A 12,707-nucleotide genomic window follows, 5' to 3' on the forward strand; every position below is an offset into this window, starting at 1 on the left:
CAAAAATTTGTTTGGATCTTTTTTTCATTATGATTGAGGGATATGCATAAAAATTTTGCAGATCCATAATAATACATAGTTAAATAATTAATTTATAGCCCAAAAAGTGCATTAGTGTAAAAATGAAGGTTTTATTGGTTTCGAGTAGGAAAAAGAGATGCACATGGGATAAAATTCTAAGATAAAACATATTTCAGCTTTATGATTAGTCACTAATCATAAATTAGAAAATAATCTATTTTTGTGCACAAATAAATAGAGAAAAACGTTAAAAAAAGGATTTTTACATTATAAAAATCTAGAAAATTATGATTCATGGTTGTGGCTGTATAACAAAGCTAAGGCATGAGTTTTGGCTTCATCTTAGCTTTATTTATGCGTTATGGTTCATGTTTTTTCCATTTTGTGTGAAAAATACATACAAAATAATACCCTACACTTATATATGCAATGCAGTATAACCTAAACGTTAGAGGGAAAGGGTGAGGTTAAGAGATTAAAAGGACTGAGAGGGTTTGCATTTTTTAAAGCATTTGATTTTGCTTTCCATTTAGAATTGCGATAATTCAATCTAAGGGGCTAGTAGCACGAGCGATCAGTGCTAGTCTCCGTACATCGAAGCATACCTTTAGTGAAAATTATGAAAGGGTTGTTTTGTCCACATCACAAAATGTTGATTTGTTGAATATTTTTTGTATGCTAGGATCATATACACTATGCATGACGCATGATATGGTATCAGTCCTGGATTGCATAGCAATTGTCTTCCTAGGATATGACTTATACGTGGAGTGGAAATGAGCCTTTTCCCTGTAGGGCAATTGTACGTTTTCCTTGGGATTGTTTGGTGAGGATTTATATATTCCTAGGTCGTAAAAAAAAAAGAAAAGAGTGGATTTTGTGTGTTATGTCTTATACGTTGGAGCGACGCATCTTGGGGCCGTGTACGAGAGTCGTAATGGAGCCGTGCCAATCAACTGAGAGGTGCTTCCTGATGTTCATGTGATGAGGCACTATGCCTGCATGTTAGGGGATCTCCCTCTGAGGAGAAGGGAAGGTAAACATTGGACTACATATCATCTACAAATGCATAGTTAAGTTTATCTAGTGTACATCGGTGTATTATGAAAGCTCCTGGCCTACAAGGCCATATGGTGGGGTTGTCTATTTTGTGCATGAGGTCTGATAGTGCCATAGCTAGTGCCGATCCATTTTGGGTCCCATCAGTGGTGTGTTTTTCGGGAGCTGCCAACAAGTGGTGGTTTCAAATATAGTGTTTCTAGGGACCAAATAGTTCGTTTATGTCCTCTAGCAAGAACCGTCAAGCCAAAATACCATAAGATGAACATGTTGAGAGGGCTAGATGGCGTTGGAGATCGTAAGGCGTTATTCCCCTCAAAGAAATAGCCCATTACGCATAAGCAACAGTGGTTCTAATAATCTGAGTGTCATAAGTAGCCCTTTGAGCACAAGTGGAAGTCTTAGTACTTCCTCACTTCCAATCAATCAACCCACTTCAAGTGGGGGTGTAGTTCTACCTACACAAACTTTTGTTGTCAATCCAGTTGTAGCTATGGCACAATCCATTGCAATTCAAGTAGTAGGGACACCAGATTTACTGGTATTAGGAGCACCTTTGCCTATCTTTCATGGGTTAGCAGAAGAAGATGGAGAACTCCATATCAAGGAGTTTCAAACACTTATGTTCAACTATCAAATCCAAGACGAAGGAAACCTAATGGTGTTCTTCAACATGACATTAAAAGGAAGGGTAGTAGTATGGTATCACAGTCTAGAGGCCGGAACCATAACTAGCATTGACCAATTTTTCACGGCCTTCCGTAGAGAGTTTTCTCCTGAGAGAGGTGGATAGTATTGGTTGTGTGTCTTGAATGTAATACGCTTAAGAGCCAAATGAGAATGTTTAGGCCTATGCTAAGAAGCTAAAGCAAGTTCTTTGTAAACTTAATTCTTATATCCCCATTCCACCAACTGCACAATTGCAACATTTCTTACATGGACTAGATCTCAATACCCAGGTTGTAAATATTTCTGCTGAAAATATATTATGAAGCCATGTGAATTCTCGGGCAAAATACAATGCTAGCATTGGTTCACAGATGGTGCGAATTTAAAACACGATGTATCATAATCTCCATTGGTAGAACCAAAACTATGGTTTAATGAAACCGCATATTTCCGTGTGGACCTCCTCTTGGGAGGAGGTCAAGAGGAAATTGAGAAGATTTATGGAAAAAATTTTCTTTTAATCTTTTTTTTCTCCCTAGCCAAAGGCTGTGTTGGAGGAGGGGGAGTAAAGCACAGGCATGTAAGCCTTGCGAAGGAGGTCATGGATGAGCGAAGGCGGTTGAATCAGTACCATGTTCGATGCCAAGGGGGAAGGTGAATGCCATGCAAATGGTGCATGGAGGGAGGGAGGTACCTCTCCCTCTCCTTATAAAACCCATCGCCATGGGAGCTGGAAGGGGGAGAGCCAAGAGTCGTGATGCCACCAGTTTGAGGGAGAAATCGGACGCCCCTAGGCTTAAAGGAGAGAGGGGATTCTGAGAAGGGTAGACTACGCCAGAACCGCCATTAAACGAGATAGGGAGGAGGTTGTGAGATTCGGATGTGGCCGTGTGAGAGAGGGAAAGCTAGGAGAGCGTAACACAACCGCCATGAGGGAGGAGCACTGCCGAGACCTGTCACGGCCACCATTTCGCCCTGGTTCGCCAACAAGCTGCCATAAGCAAATCATCTCTTCTTTATTTTTCTCCCCACGTGGTTTCTGTGACCCTAGAAGCTTCTTGGAAGCTTCTAAGGGGAGGGATCTAAGCCCCCTTTCATATTGCAAGTCCCACAAGGGTTCATTTTAACCCTGGGGTCCCTTAGAACCCCCTTTCTATTGGCCCTCCCAAGCACCCTTTTTTCCCCCTTTTTCATTTCACCAAGGCCCTTTAAAAGGCTCATTTACCCCAGGAGCTAAGCCCTTCTTCCCCCCTTGGGTTCCCCACAAGGAATCTCTCCTTAAAGTTTTTTAACCCCTTCACAAGCAGCTTTATACACGTCCTTTTTCTCCCCTTGCATTCTTACACAAAGGGAGTCTCACCCCAAGATTTTTACATCCATTCCCTTGCAAATTTCCACCCAACCCCCTTTCTTGAAATTTCCATTCAAGTCCCCTTAAAGTTTGCCCGGGAATTAAACCTTTTTCCCCCTTTTAGCATTTCACAAAGCCCATTTAAAACTACCTCCCTTGGACTTCCATGAGCCTTCCCAAATTGTTCCTTCTAACCCTGGTCTCCTTTTAAAAGCCTTCCCTCTCAAATCCATTCCCTACTTCATGGAGGCAGCCTTTCAGGCCTTCTAAAGCCGGTTCCAAAAGACGGAGAAATTATTCAAGGAAGCCGAATCACAAAGGAAGTTTCGTGTGCGAAGGAGACAACCAATATCATAAATCTGCATCCAAGTCGAAAAGGCCGAATTCGCGATGGCTCCTAAGAAGACACAAAGTGCAAACGCAGGAGGATCATCTCCTAACATCCATGTGGACATTTCACCACAAGTCCAAGTTTTCTTCCTAATTTTGTTTTATGTCGTAATATTTCAATTGTGCATGATTCATTTATGAAAATTAGGATGCATTTTTTTTCGATTGAAATAACTTGCCTAAATTTAAGGAAATAACTTCGATCAAGGAATCGGTCATTTGTATTAAACAAATGAAATAGAAGAGCATAAGATCTCTATGCATTCCTAACAAGTGGTTTTTAAGCATTGCAAAATAACGAACTTAGATTAATTAAATGCCCATCTTTGCAAGTCAAAATAATGATAGTACACTGCGATTATGCATGGAAGGAATAAATTGCATGTCGCATTATTGAACATCTTTTTTGTGAAATGATTCTTTAAAGAAGGTTGCTAGCAACCATAGGAAATTTCTAGGCATGGAAATGGTTCTTAAATCTGCGTAAAGTAGATTAAAATCTAGTCAATTGGCTTAAATCTCAATCAGCTCATTCAGTGTACGAATATCTCGGTTAGAAAAGAAGTAGGAAAACTTTTGCATGGTTCACATAAAACCCTAATGCTTAGTAGCATAAATCTTGAATGCATGTTATAGAAGGATCACTAGGAATTATGCCATAACTTAACTTATGCTTTGATCTTAGTCGAAAAAGTTAGGGATTGTAAAACTACTCATACATAGACAATAGGTCATGTGGTTACGAAAATGGTATCGTAAATATCTTCAAGAATAGACAACTAAATTGGTTTAGACCTAAACACCTAAAAATGGCGAGGGACTCGTTAGGAAGGGTTAATTCAATGCAACATATCCCAAAAAGCTAACTAGGGTTTAGCACATTCAGGACATGACCTAATCGCTCTTATTGCCAAAGGTGAAACTCTTAAACCTAAAGACTTGCCCACATTCACGGAATGTAGGCATGACCTAATCGCTCTTATTGCCAAAGGTGAAACTCTTAAACCTAAAGACTTGCCCACATTCACGGAATGTAGGCATGACCTAATCGCTCTTATTGCCAAAGCTGAAACTCTTAAACCTAAAGACTTGCCCCCATTCACGGAATGTAGGGACAATAGGATGTACTTGTGAGAGACGATCTAGGGTTTCTACCCTAAGGATCGCTCGCTAAAAAGATAAAACTCGGTTTGAATTTGGAACTTTAGGACCGACAATGTCGGCCTAGTGCAATCAGGAACTGATTGTTATATCTAATCATGATTTTGTGATTAGAAGACTCCAGTCGATGGGTAAATAGTCCCATAGTTTTGATGCGACACTTGCGCAACAAGTTGCAGAGTCGCATGATCTTGTGATTTGATCACAAGGGAATGGCCAATTCCTCGGAATGATATTGGCAGATTCTTATGCAAGTTTATCTTGCAAGAGGATGAATAATCGTCCTGATATAGTACCTTTCTTGAGTAAAGTGACCAAGATACGGGGATTAGATATTTGCTTGGAAGAAAAAGACCAATCAATAAATTGGAATAACATATTTACTACTAATAGAACTTAAGGTTTTGGTTAAGTTGGGTTAATAGGGTACGGCCCTAACCCAAGGATATAAGGGTTAACAGAAAAACCCTTGGGGATCTTGCCAAGTTGCAGTTGATCCCGGATTGAGTGCTGGATGCATTCGGAAAGAAGGATTCACTCCTTAGCAGTTGGCTAAAAATAAGGACCAATGGAATTGGTTGTGCTTGTAACAGCTTTAAGAGCACTTTTTTGCTTTGTTTTCTCAAAGAATTAAAAGATGAAAAGATATCGAATGCTTCAGGTTGAAGGCTTGCAGGGAGAGGTAGCTTTAGTTACCCCCGACTTCCTGCCTAACCCTAACCAAGGGGGTTGTTAACCACGCCGGGAAGGTGGACCGAACCCGCCGCGAGAGGTCTCTCTATTGAGTGCTACTTGGAACAGGAGGGCGCTTGGGTGCCAGAGGGGGCTCTGGCCATAAATCCCTCGCCTTCCGGGCCCTGCACAAGAGGCCAATCTGATTTGGGATTGGATCTCGAGGCTCGCATACTAGTGTACGGGCAGAATCTTGGATTAGTAATCGCTGTGGATTGCTGGATAGCCTTCGGGCGGATTGTGGATAAGCCTACAGGCTGGATTTTTATAAATGTATTTCAAAGATAAATATGATAATCTGTTGAAAAGGAACTTGTTTAACATTGCTTTTTTATGTCAAGTGCTATGATTACGTAAAGGAACCAGTGCCTAACGGGCTAATTAAGAAAGCTATTTAATGTATGTCCAACTAAATGTGGTAGGTAATCAGATAACTAAAACAACCTGAGGAAAGTGCAGTGGATGTGGCCATGGGTCCCCGTCCTATGGATGGGTGGTCCTGGTTGGCCGAGTACTTTTCTCAAATCACGATGGACAGCAAGAAGATCGTTTCAAAGGATGTGAACAGCAAGGGTGCTGACCTAGAGTCTAAGTTACAATAATCTCGATTTACGCTATTTTAGGGGAACGGAATGGGACTATGCCATATGGCAGAGAGGTCGAGCCTTGCATCCCTCTCGTTTCCCATTCTCGTTGAACCAAGTGCATCGTGAATCCACTTCGACCCTGGAGTTTTTGTGTAAAGTAGTTCGCTTGGGGTTCGGTGCTAGTTGCCATTTAGGAAATGACCATTAGAGAAACCCTGATTCAGGTCAATCCTAAGTGGGAATGGCTAGAATACTTCCGGTACGTGGCAGACGCGGAAAGTCCTAGATCGCAAACCCTGTGACATTCCATGGGAGTGCCAGGTGGAACTTTCTAGACATTCTTTCCGATGGACTGCTAAAACGTGTCCTGAAGATTACAGGCGGACACGTTACAGTTGGTATCAGAGTGAACCAACAAGGGATTTGTTTTAAGAAATCTTAATAAGATGATGTAAAGAAAATGTTGCTATTCTGAACATTTCCTTACTTTTGATGTTGTCTTGCAGAATTACGAAGCATGGAACAAGTTCTTAGTGTTCCGAGTCATGTTTATGACTGCGATGCATTCCCCGGATTATCGAAAAAGGATTGAGATTATGAACATCCTAGAGCGTATCTATAACCCATCGCCTTTGTATGTGGAACGAAGATGGATGGGTGCCTCAGGAATCTACTATATAGCTGCCCACCAGTTTGCATACCTCCAAACCAACCTCAAGAGGATCAAGTGGTTGGAAGACCTGAAGATCGTGAAGCTGTTCATTTTTGTGGAGGCTCACGTAAACTCAACTTTGCATATTCAAGATTGGAGGGTTGAGATGAACTCATATGTCTATGAGGAAATGACCCGTGTAATTCCCGCCGACAGGATCAAGGATGCTGGGGCGCTATGAGAAGAATGGGTTCCAAAGGAAAGCCTGAAGATCCATGACCCGAAACTATACTATTATCCAATTCCCGTAGATAAATGTAATACAGAATTATTCTCCCCAAACTAAATGTAAACAGTTGCTTATCATCGCAAGAAATGTTGTATTCCGAAAGGGCTATGCCCATATAAATTCAATAAGACTTCTTTTTATCAATGTATGTTTTGTTCATGAGAAGTGATAAGAAGTTAAGTGATTAGATTGCTTGGTTGATAGCTGAAATGGAGATGAAATATAAATAGTAACGATTAATGAGTAATAATGTTAAAAAACCTTTATCCAGGCACAACCCCAGGTACAGATTCCCAATTCGCCTCCTACATCAAGTAGTACTGCCGTAATCTAGGAGAAGAAGTTTCTTCTCAAGCAGATTAAGCCACCTGAATTTGACGGGAAAGGCAGATCCCTCCAAGGAGATGCTGAAATGTGGATTAAATCCATGGAGGATTAGTTTGAAGCAGCTGGTATTGCACTTGCCAACCAGGCTATGCTCGCCAAGCTGAAGCTCATCGACGAAGCCAGGGTTTGGTGGAAGCAATGGTGCAGAGATCAAGGGATCGCGGAGGGATCCATTACCTGGGAGAAGCTGAAGAAAGCCGTGTAGGGAAGATACTTACCACCTGCGTATCGCACGCAGAAAATGAATGAGTTCTACGAGCTAAAACAAGTGGGACTCACTCTTGATGCATACTACTCTAAATTATTCTCACTTCTTAAGTATGTGCCACAGATGGACATGATATAGCAAGTGTCAAAATTTTGTGCTGGTTTAAATCCACCAGTGAGTACCCATCTTGAATCTATGAGCCTATCAAATCTACAGGATGCATTCATTTGAGCTGCGCCTACAATTCAGGAGGTGCAGGCTAGACCAAGAGGTAACAAAACTTGGTCTTATAATGACCCAAACAAAGGAGCATTTAGGCCTCAAATGAACAAAGTTCAAGGTCAGAGTCAGGGACAAAGAAAGAAAGCAAGGACTAATAATGTCAACAACTTTGTTCCTACTCAAAGCAATGGCCGAAACCTCCGTTGTTTCCACTGCAACGAGCCCGGTCATTTCAAGAGGCAATGTTCCAAGCTTGGAGGAGGACATCACCAAGCACCTTTCCAAGGAACTGGCCGTGGTCAAGGAGCCGCTACCCGAGGCAAAGGAAGAACCGCCTGTGTTGCCAACAAGGAAATGTGCAAAGAAGAAGAAGAACTGACCATGGAAGCAGAGTTTGAAAGGGTGACAGTCCATGCCGCTCTTCACAAGAAAGGGCCGAATCGCCAGTTCTCGGTGATTCAGACACCGTCGGACTATCAAGGTAAAGGTTTCAAGACCTTGATTGATTGTGGCAGTACACATTCCTTTATCTCACTAGTTTGTGCAAAAAGATTAGGAATAGCCACAATAGAAGCACCTACCTTGCTTGTGGAATTAGAAAATGGTCGTGAGGTTACTTGTACTAGGCAAACTGCTAAGGTGGAATTGTTTCTAGGAGGAAAGGCGACTTCGGTCAAATTCAGAGTCATGAGCCTAGGTATCCATGAGTGTCTACTCGGAATGGATTGGCTTAAGCCTAATGACGCCCACATTCATTGTGGAAAGGGCCAAATTTCCTTCCGAAACTCTAAAGGGGAATTGGTCACAACTCAAGGGGAAGCTGGGAAGCCAAAAATTCAATTGGCCAAAGCATCTCGGATTATAAAGGGAGTCATAAAAGGACTACTTGTCTACTTGATTAAGCTCAACAAGTTAGATTAGAAAGAGGAGTCTAGTGAAGGACCTTCTTGGCTAAAGGAATACGCGCATATATTTCTTGAAGAGTTAACATAACTCCTGCCTCAAAGAGAAGTGGATCATGAGATCAAGCTAGTACCAGGAGCTGCGCCAATTGCAAAGAGAGCCTATAGAATGTCCATACCAGAAGCAATTGAGCTGAAGGAACAACTCAAGCAACTGCTAGATCAGGGTTACATCCATCCTAGCAGTTCACCATGGGGAGCTCCAGTACTGTTCCAGAAAAAGAAAGATGGAACACTTCGACTATGTATTGATTACAGAGGGTTGAATCAATCAACTCTCAAGAACAAGTACCCTATTCCTAGAATAGATGAGCTTCTTGATCATCTTCAGGGTGCAAAGATCTTTTCCAAAATTTATCTCAAGTCTGGTTACTATCAGATAAGGATCAAGGAAGAAGATATCCCAAAGACGGCCTTCAACACAAGATATGGACACTTTGAGTTCCTAGTTATGTCATTCGGGCTTACGAATGTGCCTGCGACCTTCAATAGGTTAATGCAGGATATCTTTAGGCCATATCTTGATGACTTCGTACTCGTCTTCTTCGACGATACTTTAGTCTATTCCAAACAGGAGCAAGATCATGAACCCCAACTTCGGATTGTCCTTGAGACAATGAGAGCACATAAGCTGTATGCTAAGATGAAGAAATGTGCATTCTTCAAACGTTAGATTGAATATTTGGGGTTCATTGTATCAACGGAAGGAATCTCAGTGGATCCGAGATGTGCTAGAATGGCCAATACCAACAATTGTCAAAGAAATACGCAGTTTTCTTGGATTGATAGAATGGTATAGGGTCTTCATAAAAAAATATGCTTTGATTGCAGCACCTCTAGCGGATTTACTGAAGAAGCAAACATCCACTGCATGGTCAACTACCGAAGAATCTAGCTTTGATAGATTGAAGCAAAGTTTAGTATCAGCACTTATCCTAAAGCTTCCAGACCTCAGTAAGGAGTTCGAGGTAGTAACTGATGCTAGCACACTTGCCTTAGGATGTGTGCTTATGAAGGAAGGTCATCTAGTAGCATACTCTTTAAGGAAAGTGAAGAGCCATGAGAAGAATTATGCTACCCATGATCTAGAACTGTTAGCTATCATCCATGTGCTAAAGATTTGGAGACACTACCTGTTGGGTAACAAGTTTACTTTAGTGACTGATCATAAGAGTCTCAAATGGATCTTTACCCAGAACGAGCTCTCAACATAAGGCAACATTGGTGGATTGAAGTACTGGAGGAGTATGACTTTGAAATCAAGTACCGACGTGGAAAGGAGAATGTAGTTGCTGATGCACTCAGTCGCAAGGCATTCCTTAATTCACTAATCTTGCAAAATCCATCAACAGCTAGATCCCTAGCCATAAAGGTGTCCATGCCAAACAACCCAATACTAGAGCTAGCTAGAGAGGAAGCATGCCATGATTCATCCTATGAAAAGATGCTAAGGGAGATCTCTATTAAGGACCAGGACCAAAAGCTATAGGCTAAGTATCATGAATTCTCTATCAATAGTGGACTTGTCTACTATAGAACGAGAGTGTGTATACCGACAAGCCAATCACTTAAGCAGAAGATATTGTGGGAAGCTCATGATTCCCCTTTCTCAGGACATCCTGGCTATGCCAAGACTCTCAATGCAGTTAGGAAGAGCTACCATTGGGAGAGGCTTAAAGGTGACGTTCTCAAATATGTCACTGAGTGTTTGTCTTGTCAACGTATCAAAGTCAAACATCTCAAGATGCCAAGGAAGTTGCAACCACTTGACATTCCCCAAATGAAATGGGAATTCATCAGTATGGACTTTGTTGTTGGCCTACCTCAAGTTCAGGGAGGATACAACTCCATCATGGTCGTGATGGACATGCTTACGAAGGTGTTGAGATATCGAGCTCCACTCGTGATATGCTAGGGTGACCGTTGTGCATTTATGTCACCGACTTGTCAGTTGCAGATGCGGTTGGTACACCGCCCATGAATAATAGCTAGATGACAGCTATCCTTATCTACTCTAGTTCGTGGCTCAGTTAGTATGCCTCCTTAGTTAGTTGTCTTTGGTTTGAGACCCATATATAGGGTTCTTCTATTTCTTTGTATCAGAGTTATTTTGGCTTACAAAACTAAGAAGAGAAAAACTATTTTCAGCCTCCACCTTTGTGTGTATTCCCCCATTGTGCAAGCAAGAAAGCTACAAGTGAGACTCCTTCCTTCTCTCCCACAATCTTGACATGGTATCAGAGCCTTGTTTGTGGTAAGGAGCTCAAGAAAGCAAGCCAAGTTCGCGGTGTTTTGGTAAGTGGAGCAGTGTTGCTTTCATTTTCTGTTTTGGGAGCAGATCTCTGCAAGTAGCACAATTGGAAATTGCAAGAGTGCATTGTCTCAGGTTGAGACGCCCTTCGCGGTGAAGCAACAGGGCAATATATGCTACGGGTGAAGGCTTTAGCCTCTAGTGACCCTGTTTTTTTTATTTGAGGCCATTTCGGGGCCTGTTTTGGAGGTAGAAGTTTTCTGCATGCAGTGAGAAAAAGGCCCTATTTTATGCTGTGCGACCACTGTTCTACAGGTCGGTGAAAAGTTACCACAGAAATTACATCGTATGCTTGTGTGCAGAGACATTGGGAGTTACAGAATCATCCTTGTTTCCTGTTTATGCAAAATCGTCACTAGGAAGTGACTGTGTGGTCAAATACCACTTTCGCCAGTTTTGCAGATTTTCCCTTATGAGGGTGAAGCTGTGTTTAATGCAGTGACAGAAATTTTTTGCAGTATTTTGTAATGGCGTCTGATTCTCTTTCACAGATTGTAACTGAAAAGCTTGACAAGAACAACTTCCAAGCATGGAAGTTTAAAATGACAAATTTCCTTATGGGAAAAGGATATTGGGAATTTGTTGCAAGAAATGAAGAAGAACCAATTCTTCCTAATGTTCCCAATCAACAGCAAATGCAGGCATTCAAAGCATGGCATGAGAGAGCCAGGAAAGTTATGTACTAGCTGTCTATCAGTATTTCAGACTCTATGATTGTGCATATTCAAGATGCAAGTACGCCAAAGGAGGCATGGGATACTTTGTCAAAAATGTATAGCACAAATACGTAAGCCAGGAAAATGCAGCTCAAGCAAGAGTTTCATAATGTGCAAAGAGAAAGTATGAGCATCAATGACTACCACATGAAGGTGAAGAAGATTGCAGATGCACTTGCTTCCATTGGGTCGCCAGTGGAAGATGATGATTTAGTTTCTGTGACCTTGAATGGTCTAGGAAAGGATTATGCACAGTTTCGGACATCCATTTCAGTTCGTGAAAGATTTCCTGATTTTGAGGAGTTGATTGCTCTTCTAATTTCTGAGGAGCAAAGAAATGGTGGTGCATCTTCTTCAGGAGGAACTTCAAAAGAAATTGTCTTCTACTCAAATGCTGGAAGAGGTAGAGGCAGAGGTAGAGGAGGCCGATTTGGAGGCCGTGGTAGAAATCAGAATATGCAGCAAACTCAAGAAAACCAGTCCTATGGAGGAGGACGTGGTAACTCTAGAGGTAGGGGGAGCCAAAGAGGTCGTGGTGGATGGCAAAGAGGCCAAAATGCAAACAACAATGTTGAATGCTACTACTGTGGTAAAATGGGTCATATGGCTAAAGACTGCTATAAAAAGCAGAATAACATCATGAATGGGAAATTGCAACAAGGAAATTATGCATCCTCTAGTAGACAGGGTGATGACAGAAATGAGCATTTGTTTATGGTGCAGCACATGAACAATTCTGTGACAAGTGCAGAAGAAAGCAACGAAGCGTGGTATGTTGACTCAGGTGCATCAAACCACATGACAGGTCATGCAGAATGGATGCAGGATGCAAGAAAAATGGAAAAACCAGGATTTGTGGAGATTGGTGATGATACTGCACATCCTATTGTGCAGATTGGAAAATTTCATTTGTCTATGCAGGATGGGAAAAAGAAATACCTGTCAGATGTATTTCATGTCCCGAATATCACCAAGAATCTGGTTTCTGTT

Source organism: Lygodium microphyllum, chromosome 15 (assembly GCF_053477565.2).
Source record: "Lygodium microphyllum isolate KBCC chromosome 15, Lygodium_microphyllum_v1.1.10, whole genome shotgun sequence".
Taxonomy (NCBI): Eukaryota; Viridiplantae; Streptophyta; class Polypodiopsida; order Schizaeales; family Lygodiaceae; genus Lygodium; species Lygodium microphyllum.